Consider the following 23,609-nt stretch of genomic DNA (forward strand, 5'->3'; position numbering starts at 1 on the left):
ATATTTTCACTTAGTTTTTACGAAGACTATGTTTATTTATTATAATATTGTGAAGACAGAAGTGAAGCTAATCGATAAGCGATTTACACCAATAAACTAATTACGCATTCAAAATCGAAATCATAGGTACTTGGATTTCACAATACGTAGGCATATCCTTAAAATGTTCATCTCGAAAAGTTCACGGAAGCAAAACGAGTATGAAAAATAAACGTGAGAATTTAGTTTCGGGCCAAAAAAACTCGGATACGCCATCTGTTCCCTAGGGCGAATCGCTCTCACAGAATTTACGAGCAAATCTCTGAATAAATCATACGACTATGTTTACACGTACGAATACTATGTCGCATGGATGTTAACGAGATTAGCGGGAAGTTAACGTAAATCAAATAACAGTTTCACTATCATAATATTACATGCTAACCAGAATAATCACACAGATATGTTACATAATCAAAAAAAGGTCGTTAAAAGTCAAAAATCTAATAGTACACATGTCCTACAATTGGTAATATTTAAACACATACTTGGGTATCAAAATCCATAACACTTATATGCTATTTTTAATTAGCTTCAAAACTTATGTTAATTGACAGTGATCTAAAAGAGATTTTATAATTGTTTTGAAGGCATAAAAGGCAGTTTATAACTGGCGTTAAAACCTCCTGTGAGTCTGCACGGGTGGGCACCACCACCCTGCCTATTTCAGCCATGAAGCAGTAATGCGTTTCGGTATGAAGGGCGGGGCAGCCGTTGTGACTTAGAACTCATATCTCGAGGTGGGTGGCGCATTTACGTTGTAGATATCTATGGGCTCCAGTAACCACTTCACACCAGGTGGGCTGTGAGCTCGTCCACCCATCAAAGCAAAAAAAATAATTCAAAAGTTTGATTGTCACCATGAAAGTTTCGAGCTTTTCACAAAAGAAAGTCAAAATTTAATCATTTAGTTTAAAAACTTAAGCATGGACACATGGCAAAAAAATTTAAGCAAGAAATTTTGTAGAACGAACTTCAATTCACATGCCAATTGGACAGTGCAGAAACACCCTGGGAGCTATAGGTACCATAAAAACAAAGCACACGATCAAACAAGTCCACTCCGGTCGGTAATCGATTCAAATTTTCTTACAATCTATCCATGGATACGGAACGGAAAGACAACAAAAAACTGCACCAATTGCGGTCTCCGAACAAAACGAGATAACCGATCATTATCCACTTATTGGGAGGAAGTCAAAACCGCGCCGAAGTCGTTATAAATAATAATGGAACTAGAAATTCACGCCTCGTCGAGCAACCTTGAGGTTGACAAATAGGTTTATTGATTTTTTGATTTTTAAATTGTTGCACTACGAAAGTTCTAACAATCTTCGTGCTTATCGTTAGTCTGGGTTTTTCAATTTAAACAAAAAACAAATAAAATGTCAAAGTCTGTAATGTATTTAAATTTCTATAATGGATTTTATTTGACTTTTACATTTATTGCTACTCTTCAAAGCGAGGGTCATTTGATGAAATAAAAACAAAATTATTTTTCACAAGGGCTTATATTAAGGGCAAAAACAGGTAACCTAATACGTCCACAGTAGACTGCATCGAAATTGATAATTAAATTTACCGACGGACAAAAAACGCGGCCGGATAAAAGCATAAGTTTTTTTGTAGCTTTATTGTGGTAGCTGGTAAAAGACAATCTCGGAGATGCAATGTTGGTGATTATGATTTTTAAAAGATAGATTGCAAATGTGTATTAATCTATTTTATTCTAGACTAGCTGACCCGGTAGACTTCGCCTCAATCGATAAATAAAAGACCGACGGGGGACATATCAAAGGAAAAACAAAATTGTTATTTTTATTTAATACCGAGCATTTTCATATTTATCTACCTTTTAAACCTTCTCTGGACTTCCACAAATAATTCAACACCAAAATTAGCCAAATCGGTTCAGCCGTTCTCGAGTTTTAGCTAGACAAACGAACAGCAATTCATTTTTATATATAAAGATTGCAAAGATAATGCTGGAACAACAGAGTATGTTGCTTAATGTTTAATAATTGTACCAATATACGTCATGATACAAAGGTTTGTTTTTTTGATATTTGGAAATACTTGAAATATTTCATTATTTTTTTGTTCTTTAATCCACAAAACAGACGAGTGCTTCATAAGGAGGTATTAAATGGTTCCATGACTCACTAGTTACACAACGAATAGGCAACCAATAATTTGCTCTAGTTATAAGAACTATAAGACGAAAAAGAAAAACATTTCTTATAAAATGTCTCGTTTGTCTGACCAAATTCATTTTTATTGCCCAATAGATCATCTCGCGTTTTTACTAATAGTCACACTTACTTTAGATATTCGTGAGAGATAGTTTCAATCGTTAAATCTATTTTTTCCCCTTTAATTTCTTTACTTAAAACATACTTAACGTAAACGTTTTAATAAAACAAATGTACATAATTGCTTACTTTCATTTCTTGAGTACTGTTTGTGAGGCACACTTCCAATCAAAGCATTAAATGTTGTCTTATGCTAATTACATTAAAGTACAATTTTAGACAATTAATATTAAATAAATAAAATATGTATGTAAATGATATGAAATCTCAACGCCAAGCATTCATGGTTCAGAAGTGGAATCTCGTCACGAACGGAAAGCTTTGACAGCTCGTTAACAATATATCTATCGCCGCTGTCAATTTTATGATTGACGATTTGGATATAATATGTAAGTGATCCAAGAAGCTGGTCAATCATCTCCCCGTGAAAACTATAAATAAATCTATTACGTGTTAACACATTTGTGAGGAAACAAGAATATCTGTAGAAAATAGTGAATCATTTCTATCTATATTCGCTATTTACATTATCATTTTAGAACATTAACTGAGTCAATGAATGGAACCGGATTACGCATTCTGCTATTTTAATCGGCATTCATTGCTTTTCTAACGATAAGAAACTTCCATCCGCCGTCAACGGACAACTTTAAGCGGGAATTGTCGCTAGCACCGGTAATGGGCTTGTAGAGCAGCTGTTGTGACCTTGTCGTCCAGAGGTAGTATTGTGTCATTAGTAACAGAAATGGCTTATTTAGTATCACCGTTTGGCTTATAGGCACGGCGATTGGGAACTAAATCTAAATCTACAACTTTTCTTTATGTTTTCGTTTTTTGGATGCGCATTTGGGTGGTAATTTGGAAACATATACACGACAGCGTGAGTGCTGTGGTCTAACCTGGTATATACAATTGGCATTTTTTTAACTTTGAATTACAGCCTTTTTAGGTAGGATGGTAGTATGCACACTGACACTTTGTGGAGCTGATTGTTTTGATTAATAGTATCGCATTGATAATGACATTGACCGGCCAACAAAGGTTGACGATTCCACTGTCTAATTAAGTATGAAATTGATCGTAGCTAACGTCTAAGTAAGCAGCGTTGACCGTTTGATTTAAACATTCAATACTTTTTTCTAATTCACACTGTGTAACTGGTTTCAATAACATTATTTTAAATGTGACAAAAATATTCTAACTAGAAAACAGGAACTACAATCCACATTCCACGCATTAGAAAACTTCTTACCGGTAATATTTATTTCTACTGATCAATTAATATTACATGGTCCGTATATAAATATTTTTTTATATGCATAAATCAGTCGAGTCTAATTATCCATGACGCGCATTTGCTTTGCAACAAAGCTATGAGAAATAGCGGTAATGTTTTTGTTTATCCTGTAACCAGGGAGGTGGTTTAACAGCACACGTGTCTGGAATAAGTATTGTTTGATGCGGAACATGTGGATTAAATAACGCAATAAGCCTTTTTCCGCTTAATAATGTAATTGCTTCATGTTTTTGTCAGGTTAACGCAACAAAGGTTAGGTAGACCAATGATTAAATGTTCGGCATGGGCATGACGTGGGAGGAGCTAGAACAGACTGCCCAAGACCGATATAAATGGAAAAATTTGATTCGAGCCCTACACCCCAGCAGAGGGTAATAGGAAAGCATGATGATGATGATGATGATGATTAAATGTTCTGACCATTCATCATAGGATATTTCCTTTCCCTTGGGAGTCAGTGCGTCAGATATCGATTCCAACTGTATCTTTTATTCATGTACTACATAGATAATTATAAACAACAGCAATTTCATCTATGTTAATTCATAGCCACAGCAATTCACCGTAAATCAACGCATATACATTGACTAATACAAAATTAGATACTTTAAGATAGTACTTCAAAGGCACTTCTTCCTCACTTCACTTTAATTCCCACAGGCACAGCCCACTGAGTTTCTCGCCGGATCTTCTCAGTGGTCGCGTTTCCGATCCGGTGGTAGATTCTGCGAAGCACTGCTCTTGCTAGGGTCAGTGTTAGCAACTCTCCGGTTTGAGCCCCGTGAGCTCACCTACACACGCTAGGGTAAGCTGAAATAGCCTCTCAATGCTATCAGCATAGGTAGGAAAAAAAATCACTTTAATTTTTATATCTTTATAGTAATTTTTTTCGTGAAAATGCTGATGGTGTTTATAAATTGAATCCCAGTAATGAAACTTATGAAATTACGACCTGCTGCTGTAATTTTCGTGAAAGTGAAAAAAGCTTTTATTCAACGAAACCAGACAAAAGCAAACGATCTACGGAGAAAAAAATGGAAATATTTTTGTAGAAAAATTCTGTGAAAGAATTACATCAACATTTTATCCACCGATATGTCCCGAGGGTCGTAAATTGAACGTTGACGATACCAAATAGCTGATTTCCCAGAAGAGCGAAACTTTTTATCGTATAATGAAACACTAGTTGGAGTTGTAGGCGATCTTTGATTACAGAGCCAGTCAGTTCCTATCGTCGAATTATGATTTAAAAGACAAACGAATATACGTATATAATCAAGGAGTCCTGTTATTTTTTCTTATTTCTCTTTCAAAGCATGCACACCTCATTTACTTTCAAAATTCCATCTAAAACTAAGTTTTTTTTCGAGACGAGATCAGTGACTTTGTTATATTAAAAAAGAATTTTTGTATTCACGAATATACCTACTTATATAATAACGCAGTCCTCTTATTTTTTCTTATTTCTCGTTCAAAGCATGCACACCTCATTTATTTCCAAAGATTATTTCCATCCAAAAACTAATTTTTTTTTCGAGACGAGTTCAGTGACTTTGTTATATTAAAAAAGAAAATTATGTATGCAATTAATTTTGTACACAACAGCAACGGTTCATGTAATAATACAATAGATAATTATATTTTAGTTCACAAGTTTAACGCTTATATTTTATACGCGATGTTAATAAAATTGTTTTTGCTAAAATTAATTGCGAACAACAACGAAGCCCGAGTTTTTGTTGGGTCCAAAAAAAAACAAACGTTACACTCAGCGTTCGGACAAAAACAAAACAAGAATAATATGAATCTAAGATAGTAGACCGTCGAGTTTCTTGCCCAGTAAACATTGGAACGTAGTTAAGCAAAGCAAACGAAATACACGATGAGTTTTATTTAATTCTACTCGCTAAAATGAGCAGGTGAGCTCTCAACACACCTGGTGTTTAGCGGTCACTATGGCCCATTGACATCACGGCGTGTATGAAGACGCGAATTTGAAGGCATGAGATCCGATGTTACAATTCCAAGAACGGTTTTTTTATTTATTTCTTAGATGGGTGGACGAGCTCACGGCCTACCTGGTGTTAAGTGGTTACCGGAGCCCATAGACATCTACAACGTAAATGCGCCACCCATCTTGAGACATATGTTCTGAGGTCTCAAGTATAGTTACAACGGCTGCCCCACCCTTCGAACCGAAACGCATTTCTGTTTTATGGCAGAAATAGGCAGGCTGGTGGTACCACCCGCGCGGACTCACAAGACGTCCTAACCACCAGTAGATCCGTGGTAAGAATAAGACTTCCTATAGTAGAAGTTCGTTTTAGCAGTGAATCATTGACCGCCGGTTCGTTTCAGTCGCAAGACGGTTCGTCTCAGTCGAAATAATATTTAAATTAAACATTTAGCGTGAAATTTTAGCTCTCTTACCAATACAATATAAAACTCCAAAAAATAGAATGTGCGTAATTACGTAGGGCGTCTTTTCTTGTGACTCTTGTTAACATGAAAATATTACTCATTGTGTCAATCTAATAGACACAAAGTCAGAGTCTATAATAAGCCTTCTAGACTCATCATCGATAATTGTAATCATAGGTACAAAATTTGCCGAGTTTTATGACGTTACAAATATAAAATATGTTTGTAAGAAGTGTACTTTAATGTCACTCATACATACAGATGAAAGGTAATACACTAGTTTGGCAAAAACTTTCTAATGGAATTTATAAAAGTTATATCAATTGAATGGAATAAAAACTTCTATTAGACTTAACCTTAACACAGTACGGAACGGAATGCCGTGAGATCCAAACCGAATAGTCCTTCCAGTGGACCATATGAATATAACAAAAAAAAAAGACGTTTCTCACGGACTCGATAAGCCGAGATAATCTTTAATTCGAGCTGCGGATTTTGTTTTATAGTTAGTTTAATAATCGATTGTTGATTTTAATCGGCTGTAAGGAATAATCGATAAAATTTATTTTTAACACGCATAAAACACCTTTAGCGTGTCCTTATATGTCATTTTAAAGTTTCTTAGCGTGCATCGCACACAATTATGCAGTGAAATAGAAAAGATAAGCTGCGGTGACATAAAATATTAATATCGAAGACCAAACCATATGGAAATAGTTTGTATAGTATACTCATACCATATTAGACCGATATACGTAGGTATTTATTAACCATGACAAGATCGAAGTAATAATTGTAACAAATCCTGCTTCTTGTAATCTGGAAATTATTATAATCCACTTCGTGTTTCAATTTGTGAAGAAACGGACGAAGTTATTCAACTTGTATTAAAAGAGCTACTGTTAAGGCTACTGACTTTGAAAATGGTTCAAATATCAACTTCGAAATAGCTTTGTTTAACCTTAGTGACTTTCTACTTTGTCCTGAATCTGATATACACGAAATCCCTTAAAGTCTTCTATCAGACGCAATTAATTAAAGCTGTCCTTGTGTGTAAGAAGTTTTGAAATCTTTTAATTTGTTTACAAACTTTATATCTTACGAGAATTCTAAAAAGGAATCCGAAATGTTAATTTTCTGAATTACCAAAACAAATTTAAAGTTTGGGAAACTTCGAAAGTTCAACGAAATAATACAATGCGATGTTGATTTAGTATTTTCTAGAGTTTTCGAGGTCTTATAATATTATAAACTAGCTGACCAGGCAGATTTCGTAGTGCCTCAATCGATAAATAAAAGACCTAAACTTTTCTATAAAATAAACTTAAAACAAACAAAACAAAATCCGTCCGACGGGGGACACGTCAAAGGAAAAACAATATTGTCATTCTTATTTAATTCCGAGCATTTTCATATTCATTTTTTTATTTTTTATTTATTGCTTAGATGAGTGGACGAGCTCACAGCCCACCTGGTGTTAAGTGGTTACTGGAGCCCATAGACATCTACAACGTAAATGCGCCACCCATCTTGAGATATAAGTTCTAAGGTCTCAATTATAGTTACAACGGCTGCCCCGCCCTTCAAACCGAAACGCATTACTGCTTCACGGCAGAAATAGGCAGGGTGGTGGTACCTACCCGTGCGGACTCACAAGAGGTCCTACCACCAGTAACCAGTCCAGTCCATTTACCTTTTAAACCTCTCAAATCGGTCCAGCCGCTCTCGAATTTTAGCGAGACTAACGAACAGCAATTCATTTTTATATATATAGGTAAATTCGCAAGCTAAAGTCGCAAGATGGTCATTCTCATAATCAGTGTTCATTGTGATCAAGCTCACAGCCGGTCTGGCGTCGAACGGTTACCGGAGCCACTTCGCTTCGAAATATGAGACCGAAGTGTTGACTGCATTGACCGCGTCACGGCAGAAACAGGCAAGATCCTGTTCCCGCGCAGCCCTATAATTCCTAGTTGGATACCTACTCTTGGCAGAGTAGTCGTGGTTGTCGATGGGCAGGGTTGCCTCTTGTCGTCGCCGATCGCTCGCCGTATAATACGCCAGGTAAAATTTAATACAGTATAAGAACCGAAAGAATATACTTGTATACTATACTGTAACTAGATATCTTAGAACTTACATCTCAAGGTGGGTGGCGCATTTACGTCGTAGATGTCTATGGGCTCCAATAACCACTTAGCACCAGGTGGGCTGTGAGCTCGTCCACCCATATAAGCAATAGAAAAAAAAAAAAAAAAGAGTTTGTCCTAGCTTACACAGTGGATTTATCGAAGCGATGTGAAAACACCGGGGAGAGGAATTACCTTTCCTGGGGATGACCTTGACAGACTTGTCCTGGGGACGAAACTATGATAGTGTACAAATGAATGAACATTTCTCGAGAACATTCTAATATATAGCCGGTGTTTTTTCTTCTTCTAATAAATGCATGGTTCCCTTTCTGAAGGAAATATTCATATAGCGGTAGACATTTTACTGTCCATAAAATGATTTCATGATAACAGGTTTCATAAAAAGGTTTTCGACTTTTATTACGGTTATTAAGATTTACACGTACATACATACACGCATACATACGAAATGCATTAAACCACACTACGTAGATGCAACAACGGTGACTTATTCCAGAAAACAAAATAACTTCAGCTGAATCAAAATCTACGTCACGTGTAAGCGAAACGAATTCATATTTAATATTTTATTATACTTTATTGTATGACACACATACACACACACACAAACACACTAACACACACACACTCTCACACACACACACACACACACACACACGTACGTACTATATTTTTACAGATCGCTCTTCCTGGTTAACTTTCTTTACCTGGTGACCTAGCACTGAACCACTGACTTTTGTAACACAGGTTTTCCTAGCATAAAAGTCAGGGAATTTTGTTATTGTATACCTCATAAAAAAGCCATGTATATTATTATACTAGTGTTAAGAATTCTTGTACGTGTTTGCATTTTAAGAGGCTTGAATAAATATTATTATTATTATACATATATCGCAAAATCGAACCTGTCGTTTGTAAGCCATTTAGTTGGCTATTTAAAATCCTGACAGTACCTTGGCGTTGTACCAACTATAAGAACAGGTACGTACGTGGATTCAACACGTGCAAGCTTTGCTTACAGTGCAGAATAACATGAATTATGGGAATCTTTGTTCAGCTTCTTATGTTACAATCGTAATTAAACGTAAGTATACTAATTGAGATTTGTGAGAGAGAAACGAGACAATGTTCACAATGGGTAGATTAGATTTCAAAGCCGAGTTGAAGGTTGCAAAGATTTTTATCGTAAATTACGTGAATATAACTAACTTTATTAGTGGTTCTTGAGTCCGCGTCATATTTAGATATACTTTTAATTATATCTACTGAAACATTAACTAGGTTTAATACAACAAAGTTAGGAGAATCAATATTATGTATCAGAAAAATCTTGTGAAGTTCTTCGCATCGAGACATTTGTTTTGTATAATTTTATTTTTATGCTATAATGTAATGTTCTAGTCACTAGATTCAAGCAAACCTATGACGTCATCAATGACACAATCCGCATTTATTAACTGCCATCAAGGCTGTTGTTATATCTTAAACACAGTGAATTTAGTTAGGGAATAAAGATTGAGTTTTGAATGAACATTTTTTTTAAACTTAAACTAAGGTTCTAAATTCAAGAACCCCACGTTATGATTTATTTTCGTGTAATACATATGAGACAAAAAGTAAAGCTTCTAGGTCTTGAAAAAATTAATAAAAATAAAATGAATACCGGGAACAAGTCACGCACGGTCATGCGGCATAATCAATTAGGATTCCCTGTGTTATGGGACCAGAGACTGATATACATACTTATATACGTTTAAATATATAGATAGATATATTTTTTTTTATTGCCCTTGTAGGCAGCATACGGCCCACCTGATGGTGAGTGGTTACCGTCACCCATGGACTTCAGCAATGCCAGGGGCAGAGCCAAGCCCATGCCCACCGCTTAATACTCTCCACAACCCTCGTTTGAAGAAGGACATATCATAGCGCTTGGGAAACACCGTGGAGGGGAGCTCATTCCATAGCCGGATGGTACGTGGCAAAAAAGACCTCTGGAAACGCACTGTGGATGACCGCAGTGGCTCTAGGTAGTATGGATGAACCTCTACTTCGGTGGCGGTGTGATGGTAAATACGATGATGATGAACGACGAAGATAGGTAGATAGATGTACAGACATAAAGAATATCAACTACCATTTACGAATTCGGCGAGTAAACTAACCCATAGACACAGCCCACAGAGTTTCTCGCCGGATCTTCTCAGTGGGTCGCGTTTCTGATCCGGAGGTAGATTCTCCGAAGCACTGCTCTTGTTAGGCCCAGTGTTAGCAACACCTCCTGGTTTCAGCCCAGAGAGCTCACCTACACGCTAGGGTAACGCTGATACAGCCTCTAAGGCTAAGCATAGGGAGGATAAAAAAAAATTGACGTAGGCGTCGACTCCGATCGAGAAACATACTCAGACCCTGAATACGTTGATAAGGTAACTACTCCTAGTAATCCGACCAAAGAGGCCATTGAGACAACAAGTTTTGATTATAGTACGTACTAGCGACCCGCCCTCGCTTCGCTTCGGAAACTGTAATTTATTATTGATTTCTCCACTATTTAATGGATGTTATTATACATATAAACCTTCCTCTTCAATCACTCTATCTATTAAAAAAAACCGCATAAAAATCCGTTGCGTAGTTTTAAAGATTTAAGCATACATAGGGACAGAGAAAGCGATTTTGTTTTGTACTATGGAGTGATAATCGAAGAAAACACACAAACACAATCTTTTTTTTTTCGACAAGAGGCCACAAACTAGATTTTCGCAGATAAGCGTGACATTTGATTTCGCTGGTATTCCAGGCAATACTTTGATTGACGGGCTTGATGTTTTATTGAGAATGACCAAGTTAATCAATTTTGCCGGAACATTTCTGATGTTTTTTTTGTTTACATTTTTTTTTTTTTTTTTTTTTTTTTTTTTCCACAGGAGAAAATCGCCGGATCCCCACCCGCGCGGCAGGTGGGGTATGTGGGAGTTGAACCTCACTAAAAACTCCTGCCGCTCACAACCGGCGCCCTACCTCGGACCGGGCCGGAGCCCAGTCGGGGTTATTGAAACGGCGGGACAGGGTTGACGCAGAGCACATTACATCCATCCCACCGTCCCACGGACGCCGGACCGGTGGCCGCCAGCGACACGACCACCGGTTCCCTCGTTCAGCGGGCCGAGAGCCCGCTTTGATGGCGCCGCGTTACACCTTCCCCCAGAGCGGTCGGGGGAACGCGGTCTACCATCACCCGGCTTCCTATTGCGGGTGAGCGTGCAGAGCACGCCACCCCACGTCTGGGTCCCTCCCCGCACAAAACGGGTGGGACCCCTAACTCTTAGGGGGCCAGGTCACGGATACGACCCCGGTCCCGACCCCCTGCTCGGCGGCGACGGGTTTCTGCGTAGTGAGGAGAGCTTTCCCTCACTCGCCCCGCCGCCTCCTTCTGCGAGATGGTGCACTCGCAGAAGTCGAGCATAGCCTTCCATGACTCATCGCTGCCAAGCATCGACGCCACGACGCCAGGCAGCGACAAGTCAGGTCCTATCTTTGCGACCAGGACACGGCGCTGCACCTCCCAAGCGGGGCAGACAGCGAGCGTATGCTCCGCCGTGTCCAGGTCGTGTCCACAATGGTGACACCTCGTCGTCGGCTCAGCCCCTATCCGGCGCAGGTACTTCCCGAAGCATCCGTGCTCGGTCAGCACCTGCACCAGACGAAAGGTGAGACGTCCTTCGCCACGATTCACCCAGTCATCAAAGACCGGGTAAACCGCCTCGACGGTCCGTAGCCCCCACGTGGGCTTGGCCAATCGCCTCGACCACGACTCGAGCACGGACCGCCGAGAATGGGCCTTCCGCGCCCGCAGCTCACTTTCGGGGAGACGCGCCACGCCCCGAGCACGAAGCTCGCTGCGCCACCGATAGTCGGCAGCGAGCGACTCCGCCTCCAGCTCCCATGGCGGCGTCCCCGCCAAAACACACGCCGCCTCGAAGGAGACGGTGCGATATCCGCGAATGACCCTGATGGCAACGGTGCGCTGCGGCCGGCGCAGGAACCGAGCCATAGTGGCCCGGTTACGCGGCTCAGCCCACACAGGTGCACCGTACAGGGCCATCGATCGCACCACCCCCGCGTAGAGGCGGCGCACAACCTGATCCGGTCCCCCAACATTCGGGAGCAGCCGGCTCAAAGAACCGGCCGTCCCCATCAATCGGGGGACCAGCTCCGCAAAGTGAGCACGAAAAGCCCACCGGCTGTCCAACACGAGGCCGAGGTACTTCAACTGCACCCCGACCCCTATCCGGACGCCTCCAACCACGATGTGGGTATCAACGGGTGGCACCCCCCGCGGCCCGTGAAACCACAGAGCCTCGGATTTATTGAGCGCCACGTCGAGACCCAGCCTCCTTATCCTTCCGACGACGAGGGCCACTCCCGCTGTGGCGAGACGGGCAGACTCCCTATAATCATCCCCCCGGGCCACGACCAACGTGTCGTCCGCGTAACAAATAACGCGGAGGCCCGGGAGGAGGGCGCCCCTCAGCACCCAGTCGTACCCGATATTCCACAAGAGGGGGCCGAGAACCGACCCCTGTGGAACGCACGCACGACCGGAAAACGATGAAGGGTCCCACCGTACCCGGTACATACGACCGACCTAGCCCCCAAATAGGACCCAACCAGCCGGCGGAGGTAGAGGGGCACTCCATGCCTCTCCAGTGCCCCCCCTATCACGGTCCAGGGCAGAGTGTTAAATGCGTTGGCGATGTCAAGAGACACCGCCAGCGCCACCCCACCCCGAGAAACGGCCTCGTCCGAGAGGGACCGCACGCGAAGAATTGCATCCACGGTCGAACGGCCCTCCCGGAAGCCGTACTGCTCCGTACATTTTTGACTTAGTATAAGCTTGAGATATCTAAGTAAATGTCATTAGACTGTACACAGACAAAACAAGAAAGGTCTGTCTTAGTCTGAACCTATAAATAGTTAACTTGGCAATTCCACAAAGATCTCTAGCTAACCTTTCGTTCCAGTATGCACACGCCTTGAAATACTCGACGAACGGAATTGCAAAAACATTACTAATCTTAAATGGACACGTCTACCTAAGGGGTACACTGATATCTTTCGTTATAGCCTCAGTGTCTTTCAAAGAACTTACGATTCACGCTACCCAAGGTGAATTGTAAATTAAAAAAAAATTAAGATTTTTTATTTTTATTGCCTAGATATGTGGACGAGCTCACAGCCTACCTGGTGTTAAGTGGTTACTGGAACCCATAGACATCTACAACTTAAATGCGCCACACACCTCGAGATATAAGTTCTAAGGTCTCAGTATAGTTACAACGGCTGCCCCACCCTTCAAACCGAAACGCATTACTGCTTCACGGCAGAAATAAGCGGGGCGGTGGTACCTACCCGTGCGGACTCACAATTGGTCCTACCACCAGTAATTACGCAAATTATAATTTTGCGGGTTTGATTTTTATTACACGATCTTATTCCTTCACCGCGGAAGTCAATCGTGAACAATTGTTAAGTACGTATTTCATTAGAAAAATTGGTACCCGCCTGCGAGATTCGAACACCGTTGCATCGCTAGATACGAATGCACCGGACGTCTTATCCTTTAGGCCACGACGACTTCAAAATCTGATGGTTCCTGTTACAAAATCAGTTACAGGGCGGAAAAGTTCGTATATTCCTGCTGTTTTTTTGCATATATATTATAAATAAGTTAATTGATGTACGGGATTTAGTGTTTTGAAACGCTGGGGATACCCCCGTAGAAATACTTCTAAAAACTAGCATTTATTATTGCTAGATTGAATAAGAGAATATCTTTAGATTACTTTAGAGAAGTTTATTCTCGTTTGAGATTCCGAAGTGATCTCTTTATATCCAAGAAAGCAGTTTTTCTTGAAATACACTTAAGGGTGCTACAAGCATGCAAACCGCTACAAGTTTTCGGGAATGCATTTACAATTTTAGAATAGAAGATCGCGTTTCATTGCATTGAAGCAACCACTGTTTATTTAGTTTGGATGCTTCAACGCGAAGATCGTCAGCCGTGACCCAGCTTCAGCAGCCACGAGGACGAACTCTATGTTTTATGTCGTACGACGTAGCGACCCGCCCTCGCTTCGCTTCGGAAAATGTAATTTATTATTGATTTCTCCACTATTTGTTGGAAGTATGAATGTTATTATACATATAAATCTTCCTTTTCAATCACTCTATCAAAATCCGTTGCGTAGTTTCAAAGATTTAAGCATACATAAGGACAGATATAGGGACAGAGAAAGCGACTTTGTTTTATACTATAAAATTATACTATTATATATTTATACTATAAGGCTAGTTAATCATATGCTACTAATGGTATTTCACGATAGATATTAGAGGGAAAATTGCGAAGACATATTTCATAATGTTACTCGATTAAACAGATAAAGACCCCTAACCACTCTCCCCTTAAGACGTGCGTCAGAATGGCCTGCCGTAGGGTAGTAAGATTTAAAAACGGAGCGCCATAATTAACCACGACTATTTCTGTCGAGACTACCCAACTGAGATAGATTAGAAGGTAGACAAAAGTTTAAACATAGCTTGAAATCTACTGACACTATTGACTAAGTATCATTAATCCGAGTTGAAATTTAAAAATTGGAAATTGGCCCAGACATTGGTGGTATTCAAAATTAGGTATAAATGAAACAAGTATCTAAAATCGCAAGCGATAGAGTTCACGATCTAAGGTCAACTTAAGCTAAGCCCAGTGGTTATTATGTTGGAGTGAATGATTCACGCAATGCGAACAAAAAAAACCATCAATGAACCGTCAACGGTAACTAATAAGAGGACATTCCAAATTAAAAGTCATGACCATCGGAAAGAGCAGTGACGGGTAACATAATCGAATGATAATAATTATCGATTTAAGTAATTCTGCACAATTGATTTTTTTTTACGCAAAATTTAAATCACTACCGTAGAATGATAATTGTGTTTATTTAATTTTAATACAAACAATAGTCTTTATTTTAAAATAATTAGATTCAACGTACAAAAATACGTTGTAGAACATCGTGGACAACTTGGACTATCATATACAATGCGTATCTGTGTAATATATTTTTATAAAATGACTGCAGAGCAGATTTCTGATGCATACATTTTTAGCTTGAAATGTCACTTTAGATCTATATTTTAGAGATATAAGATAATATAAGGCAAGTAAAGTAGGTTAATATTGTAATATAAGGCATTTAAGTATGGATTAGCTTTGGGTGAACTTTTCAATTTAATTATTTCAGATTCTAATTGGTCTAATACAAGTCTATATTTTTGGATGTTCTTTGAATAGCTGGTTGAATAGGATTGGTTTAAACTTCGGACAAAATGATAGTGAAACCACAGAGCATATTTAGTCTTCGATAAGATAGATACATATATAATATCCATAAATATCACCTTTTTAGGACAAGATTCTTTAAATAAAATTTATTTAGAATTTACATTCTAGTCTAGAATTCGATATCTTAAGTAAAAGAAAAAAGTAACTATTTTGGAAAAAAAACAGGTCCTACTTTAATTCTGAAGATGAAAAAAGAAATTCAATTCACGATTTATGTCCACATCGGTACAAATGAATTCGATAACTCGATTTGAACTTTAAATCGATACCATCCCTAACAGTGGGCACGAGCTTTAGAGAGCAACGCCCCGGGCACCTGCAACACCACGACTGACATTCCACCAGTCGGCTTCTGATTGCGAATTCGTTGTAAGATCCAAGAAATCGATTTTATTCTGTAAGTCGATTTGTCTCGGCCTCAAATATAAATTTAGACGCTAATTGGCGTTTAATTAAGTTTAGATGTAAGTGTTATTTAATGTTGATTTAATGTGAGAATCGTTTTAGTATTCAACTGGTTATTGATTTAGAAGAAATCTATTTTTTTTTCATCATAAATAAAACTTCGTCTCGATTTTTCGTGAAATCTTAGTGCATATGTTGATTTGATCTTAGAGCTTCAGCACCTACTCACATCTTGTTTGTTGAAACACCATAAATAACACAAAAACTGTGAGAAATCATATTTGAAGGACTGCGAACTGGTTTGTAAAGACGTCAAGGGATGATTCTACTGTGATTCAATTTGGAGCAGGTTCCTATTATATATATATTTTTAAATAATTAACCGTTCTTATCGAGCCTGTGTTCACACAATCGACTTCCACGATGAACGAGACCGTAACAAAATCAAAATTTATAAATTCGTAACATCGTCCTGTCTCTATCTCTTGCATTAATGTTATATAGTTTGTGTTTCGCTTTAACGGATAGAATAGCCGTTATTCCGATTCCATTAATAATTCAACTTAAATACGTAATGCGTATCTATAACGTCTTCGGTTCGATTAAAAGAATAACCCTCCTTTGATTTAAGCGTGGTGGGTTAAACTTGACAAATACATCTAGAAAAATCATCCTTCACTCGCTTTTTAGTCATTTGAAATTTATTAAACCTGGTAATAATAGGTTGACTGGGTCGGAAGAAAGAATACAAAACCGCATGGCAGCAAAAACGCACCTCGCAGATCTCTCGGATCGGAACGATGATCCGAAGCAGACACAAAATCCATTAAAGTACGTCCACACAAAAACATTTGCACTAGCACGCTGCTAGAGACCGTTTCGAAAGAGCCCACGAAGCGTGAACATTCCACCGGCCGAGCATGAGCGAACTAGCACGAGCAAAAACGTCAACAAAACACTTTTATCTCGCTTTCTACGGAATAACAGCAACACGGACAATTCTTAACTATGAAGTCTACGTAATTTTCAAATGAGCAGCTTCTGTGTTTAACACTAAACATACCACAACGGGTCAAATGACCCATTTTAAACGTATGCATTGAAAGTGCAAGTATCATCTTATTGCTTTTGTTACCAAATAATCTACAGTTATTAAAAAATGCTTTTTGTTTTGTTTTGTTTGTCTTGAGTAATACTTGTCGTATACCATTATCTACTGAGTGCTTAGTGCGAGTTTTTTAACGCTCTCGATAGCGTAAAAGTTAACCCAATTTTGTATGCAGTTGGAACAGCGCCCCTAGCGGCAAACGTAGGCGAACGATTCCATTCCATACAAATATGAGCTAACTTTTACGCTGTCGAGAACGTTAAAAAACTCGCACTAAGCACACCGGTGCGTATTTTATGTCGCCAATACGTTTTGCTCTAAAAAAGCGGAGTATATAAATCGATTAGAGCGGTGCCAGTGGTCCGTGCGTGCAGCTGCGGCGCATGCTGCTCATAATCCCCCTGTCTTCGTGCCGCGGCACCGTTAAGAGCCGTCGCGGAGGTTCCGTAGCAAACCGGCCACAATGATTCTGTAATTAACACTATTCAGAACACGCCACTCTGGCAAGACGGCCTTGTTTCCGATTCGACTTGCTACGCTATCGTAAATCGTTTATCGCATTACAGAAATTATTCAGGGGGTAATGGACAGGTGAGATTCGACGTTCAACAGATTCTTTTAGAATAATTCTGACCGCTCAAAATCTTTGTGTTAATTTTTGCTTATTACAAAATTTATACACACTAGTACTTCTATAGACAATATACCTACTGTTCATGATAGAAGTTTAGTAAGACTTTTTTTTATTGAAAATTAGAATTGCTGGTGAAATACTGTTGTTTGTTCATACGAAATTCTAAATCATATTGCCTTCATTTCAGATATGTCTCCGGAGATAAAAAAGCGCTTTTTGAATTGGAAGCTTCTATTTGTAAGAGATAAATATCTATATTATTATATTAATACGTGAAGCAAAAACTTTGTATCAATTTTTACGAAAATTGCGCGGATGGAGGAGTATGAAATTTTCCACACTTATAGAGAATATAGAGAAGAAGTGCACAATGCTAATCTTTTTTTAAAGAATGCATAAAAAATACATTAAATCAATAAATAAAACATTACACACACTACATACCATGTATTTGACGCACACACGCATGCATACTATTTATTGTCAAACTTTTTTTCTTGACGTCTGTGGTCAAATTGAGAATAGATTAAATATTGTTTGTCTTTATTAATATTTTTCATAGAGTAGCCTTGGCGAAATTTGTGATCATAGAAGTATAAAATACAATCATAATAGTGTACAAACTTACAATTCCAATTAATTATAGTCGAATTTCGACTACTGCGGGACCTCTAGTATTAAGAAACATGCAACATTTTGATCTGTGTATTCGAGTTCACTAGTAAGTATAAAACACGAACTGCATGTGTTGATTTTAATAATGAAATGGAAAACTCAGTCCGAAATAGATTCTAAGCCCTATTCTGATTATAGATGTTTTAATGTGAGCTAATTTCACGTGGCATAGGCCACCGTGCCGTGTGAAAATAGCCCTCATGGTCCCAAGTTTAGATTTCTCGGTCAAAAAAATGCATTTGCATAAACTTTGATGGATTTTAGGATAATGTAACCATACGTAACACTATACTCTAATATATCAATATGTAACTAACATTTCAAACTATACACGACCTTCAGCAATAAAGAGATCGACTTAGAAGATGAACCATCAACATAATGAATAAGCCTTCCCAAAAAATTCGAACCTTGTATTTAAATCATAAAACATTACGCAAAAACAACTATTTTTATCGATAAAATTGAAATGATAAAATAGGATATCCCTACATTGAAGACTTTAAATTCTTTACGCACGTACCTACGAAGAATCCATCTACATTCCCAGCAAAGTAGGTGTCAAAATATCAGTTACTTTTATTATCAGAATAGCATCTATAATTTATTATGTGCCGGTTTTTGAGTCATGCCATATTCATCTAAATCGGGACCGTGAGGAGGTTTGACTTCAATACTTTTTTGTACATACGAATGCAAATGTATTTCAAACATCCCACATTTAAAAATGTATTTGTTTAATTTATAGGTATCCGATTTAATAACAAAACAGAAGACATTATAACTAAGCATAAGTTATTTAGATTGGATATTAAAACGATTTGATCTTTTTAACATCACGTAGTTTTACGATTGCATCGTTGATTAAACATTTAAATAGACTTGAATAAGGCAGGTGAGAAATTAAGATTTTGTAGCATTGAAATACGTGTGACACTTTTAATACAGCGGAAGAAACCATTAGAACGCGTGAGAAACGTGAAAATGATATTATGTTTTCATTCATACCGTGGAGTTTCTTTAGAAATCTTGTGTTCGTCCACATTACATTACAACAGTTCAAAATGGAGATAAAACGTTTATGTGATTTATATTTCGTGAACACCATTGATATTAAAATCGCTTACAGTATAATGTAGTTAGTGCCTTTCAATTTCCATTACTTTTAGTGTATCGAGACAGATATATTATACTTTTAAACATTTTCGTAGTGCGTCAGAACTACGCTCTTTATCGTAGCACAAAGAAACTAACTTTATTCATTAGAGCTGTTTGCTCGTTACTATAATGGCTTCAGTTTAATTTGGACTTTAAACTCGATAAGTTTTAGCTCATATTCTAATACTCCAGTCGTTATACGTCCGATGTATCCGTATGGGAACGGACGTTGAAAAAAGGGGCACGACAGGAACACACCTGTCACTGGAGTTGCCAGTTTCGACGAGAACGAATGAATAGCTGCTCCACACAATGGCTACCCGAAAATTGAATAAAATTTTGATGCTTCTTAAGTATCTTAAGGTTGCGGAGGCCGTAAAATATAAAGTCGAATTTTCGTTTTATAGCTTCGTTACCAAATTATTCTCTGTCTTTAGTTTACAACCGAAAGTAATTTGAGTCCTTTCTTTATCCTCCAACTGTAAGACCACATCGGGCCAACATACATTTCTTTCACCATAAAAGTGGCGATCGTAAAACATCAGCAATTCTTACGCAGAAAAAGTTAGCGTTTCACACATAATCGCTATAACCTAGATTACTTTGACGGCTATCAAGTTAATGGCTCCGCTTAATAGGCGTGTCACTTGCTCCAGCGTAGTTACATCATAACCAGTTCCAATGGATCAGTCAACAAACTCATTCGCCCACGACCTCCCGCATGCCAAAACTTTAGTATTTAATTCTAATTTCAGATTAATGAGTATGTATTAACGATTGTTCTGCATATAATATTGAAGACGTCGAAATGTGTGATCAAAAGAACAATACACTTGATGAAATAAAACATCGATTGTGTTTTTGAATTGAATCAAGAGGTGTGTCGATGACACAAAGAGCTATATGAACATAAATAATATTATCCAAATTTTGGTGTTAGTTGTTGAAAAAACGAAAGGAGTGTAGAAATTAAGACTCTGTATTCCGAGGTGACTTGGAATTCTAAGTGGAGTTTTAGTCAACGCCACTGACTTCTGGTCGTGTGTTTGCTCTTTGTCTGTGTGTTTAATATAATATTTATTACATATGCATATATAGACGGATGTGATTTATCACTGATTATTATTATTATCTATATATATAAAAATGAATTGCTGTTCGTTAGTCTCGCTAAAACTCGAGAGCGGCTGGACCGATTTGGCTGATTTCGGTCTTGAATTATTTGTGAAAGTCCAGAGAAGGTTTAAAAGGTAGACAAATATGAAAATGCTCGGAATTAAATAAAAATAACAATTTGGTTTTTCCTTTGATGTGTCCCCCATCTGACGGATTCCTTTTGTTTGTTTTAAGTTTATTTTATACAAAAGTTTAGGTCTTTTATTTATCGATTGAGGCACTACGAAGTCTGCCGGGTCAGCTAGTAGACACATAAAAAACAAAATTAATAAGGATAAAAAACGCAATTTAACTTAAAACGTTACAGGTCACGTGCCTACGGCAAATCGTTTATATTCGCCAAAACAGAATGTGGTTTACTTAAAAAGGTCTCTGGAATAGAATGTTTATAAAAATGAAGATAAAAAATGTATTTGTTCAGAATGTTTCTATTAACAATACATATATTTTTATGAACGTTTCAAGTGAAAAAGATGGCTGGTATTTTTTTTTAACATTGGTCCTTCTAAATTTCAATATCGGACTTTCTTACCAAAGAGTACCCTTCCTTCATCCGTGGCCTAACAGAAAAGGCCCGTCCGGCACTCAAATTCATAATCATGCCTCTCTTGATTCGGATTCTAGGGTAGGCAACATATTTTCTAATACCTTACGGACCAGCTTCCCCGATCATAGCATATTATGTAATAAAAAAAACCTTTTGTTAAAACTTTTCCTGCCATAAGCCTCTGAAGGTAGAAACCACAATACAATTATGAAGTGAGATAGATATTTTTAATTACTTTATAAGAGATTATTAAATAAGACATGAGGTGGCATTCCTACGGCCGATCCCTATACTTCGCACTAGATCGATCTCTAACTAGGTGGCATCTAAGTCTCTAGAGCAGTGTTTCCCAGTGTTTCCCAACGTGGTCCCCATGCCCCACAAGGGGGCAATTTGATAATTAAGGGGGGGCAATCGCACTAAATTAATATAGAAAGTCTGTATTAAAATTATTTTTATTTGTATTTCAGTTTTTTTAATTTTGTTATGTTACGAAATGTTACTTATTGTGTTCTGGTAACAATTTCATAGTGATTTCTTCCTATAACCTATCATTTATGTTCTTTATGTGAACAAATCATTTTTTTAATGTTTGAAATTATGTATGGGGGGCTTGAATTATAGAAATGTTACAGTGGGGCACAAAAAAGGTTGAGAAACACTGCTCTAGAGTATATGAAAGAATCTATAGACTTTATCTGTACATGTACGTACGGAAATTAACGAAAAATTTACGACTTCGATCTGATATCTAAATCTTAAGATGATTTATCTTTGCTATATGGCCGATTTAATATACTCGAATATTTCCCAGTCAATTTACTCGTTTACTCCAATAAAAAAACTATGATATTTTAATGGGTCTACTAAAACACTGTTTTACTATTATTAGCTTTTTTTTTTAAATCATACGATGTCAAAGTTGTATAAACATTGAAATTTATACCTCTTTTTACGAGTCGGTCATAAAGATATGAATTAATTAAACATAGAACATATCGACCGTAATCAGAAATTTAGTAACCCTGGTTCCAATAGCGGCTCAGAATTTTAGTGACTTGTTTTTTTAAATTGCTTTTGATGGGAAGACAGACTAACCCAGCAGTTTGAAAAGATTATCAGAAGCCATAGACATACCGACATGAATGTCACCTCTCTTTAGAAGTAACTCCAGGTATATAAGACAATTAAACTACGGAACGCACGATAACTTTCGGATCGAAAGCCTATTTAGCCAATTACTTAATGTCGCTTACATTTCTAGAACATTTATGCCTGAAATACTTAAATGTTACATTTAAATAAAATGAGATCCTACTATACAAATAAAAGATTACATAAAATTTTATTGATATAAGCTCCAGAATTTCATGAATATGTGATCGAATGGAAGCTTGATAATTGTTCAGCAGTGCATGAGTGCTTGTGAAAAAAGCAACTCTAAAGTTAAATAGGTGGAAGTTAATAATCACAAATGAGGCCGTCAGCACAAAAGTGGCCTAAGCCTACCTACCGTAGTTATAATGGAGCAATGAAGTTTAAGTTTTCATGAATTTGAATTTGAGTAGGTAAAAAAATAATACACACAAAAATAAAGCTTACAAAGCCATCTGTTATATGGGTGAAACCATGGATAGGCCGGTTTTGCATCAAAATTTATTAAATTTTAAATAAATTGCAATATACATAATATGTTTATTATTATTGATTAGACAAAATAGTGGGTTAGGCCACTTTTGCGCTAACGGCCTCAAATATACTACTAACTAATAACTACTAAGTATAGCATTACAAAAAAATGGCATTTCCTACTAGTTTGCACAATTGATACTACGCAAAAACATAAAACCTCAGACAACGCAATAGAACGATCGATTAGTTAAAAGAAAATAAAGAATTCTTCGTTCACCGCACCAAGTAAAAAAACTCGTTCAAATAACTCTTGGCAGTCTTTTTAACTTGTCAGATGGGTGCCGCTGTTTGACTCCGTCATTATATAAAATCTCAGTAATGACTAATCATCAAAGGTTATTTGCCCAGTTAACTTGCCAGAAGGCAGAGCTCCTGAGGATACATTTAAACACGGACTCTTAGTAGGAATATAGGTAATATGTAATTTTAGGCCATAGTATTCTTAACGTGAGCGGCCTTTAATCACAATATGAATATTGAGCTATTTGTCCCAGTTCCCCATCTGCTGTCCATACTAGCTTTATCCTCATTTAATTTTTCTACCAGTATTTGCTATTCCTTCCTTGAATGGTAGTAGTTGG

General features: G+C 37.8%; 1 protein-coding gene across 1 annotated transcript in view; it reads right to left on the minus strand.

The window, feature by feature from the left end:
- Positions 1-23,609, minus strand: part of LOC114251987 (MOXD1 homolog 1) — a 73,229-nt gene that overhangs the window by 38,334 nt on the left and 11,286 nt on the right. The gene's annotated exons all lie outside the window — the stretch shown is intronic.

Source organism: Bombyx mandarina, chromosome 03 (genome assembly GCF_030267445.1).
Source record: "Bombyx mandarina strain Sakado chromosome 03, ASM3026744v2".
Taxonomy (NCBI): Eukaryota; Metazoa; Arthropoda; class Insecta; order Lepidoptera; family Bombycidae; genus Bombyx; species Bombyx mandarina.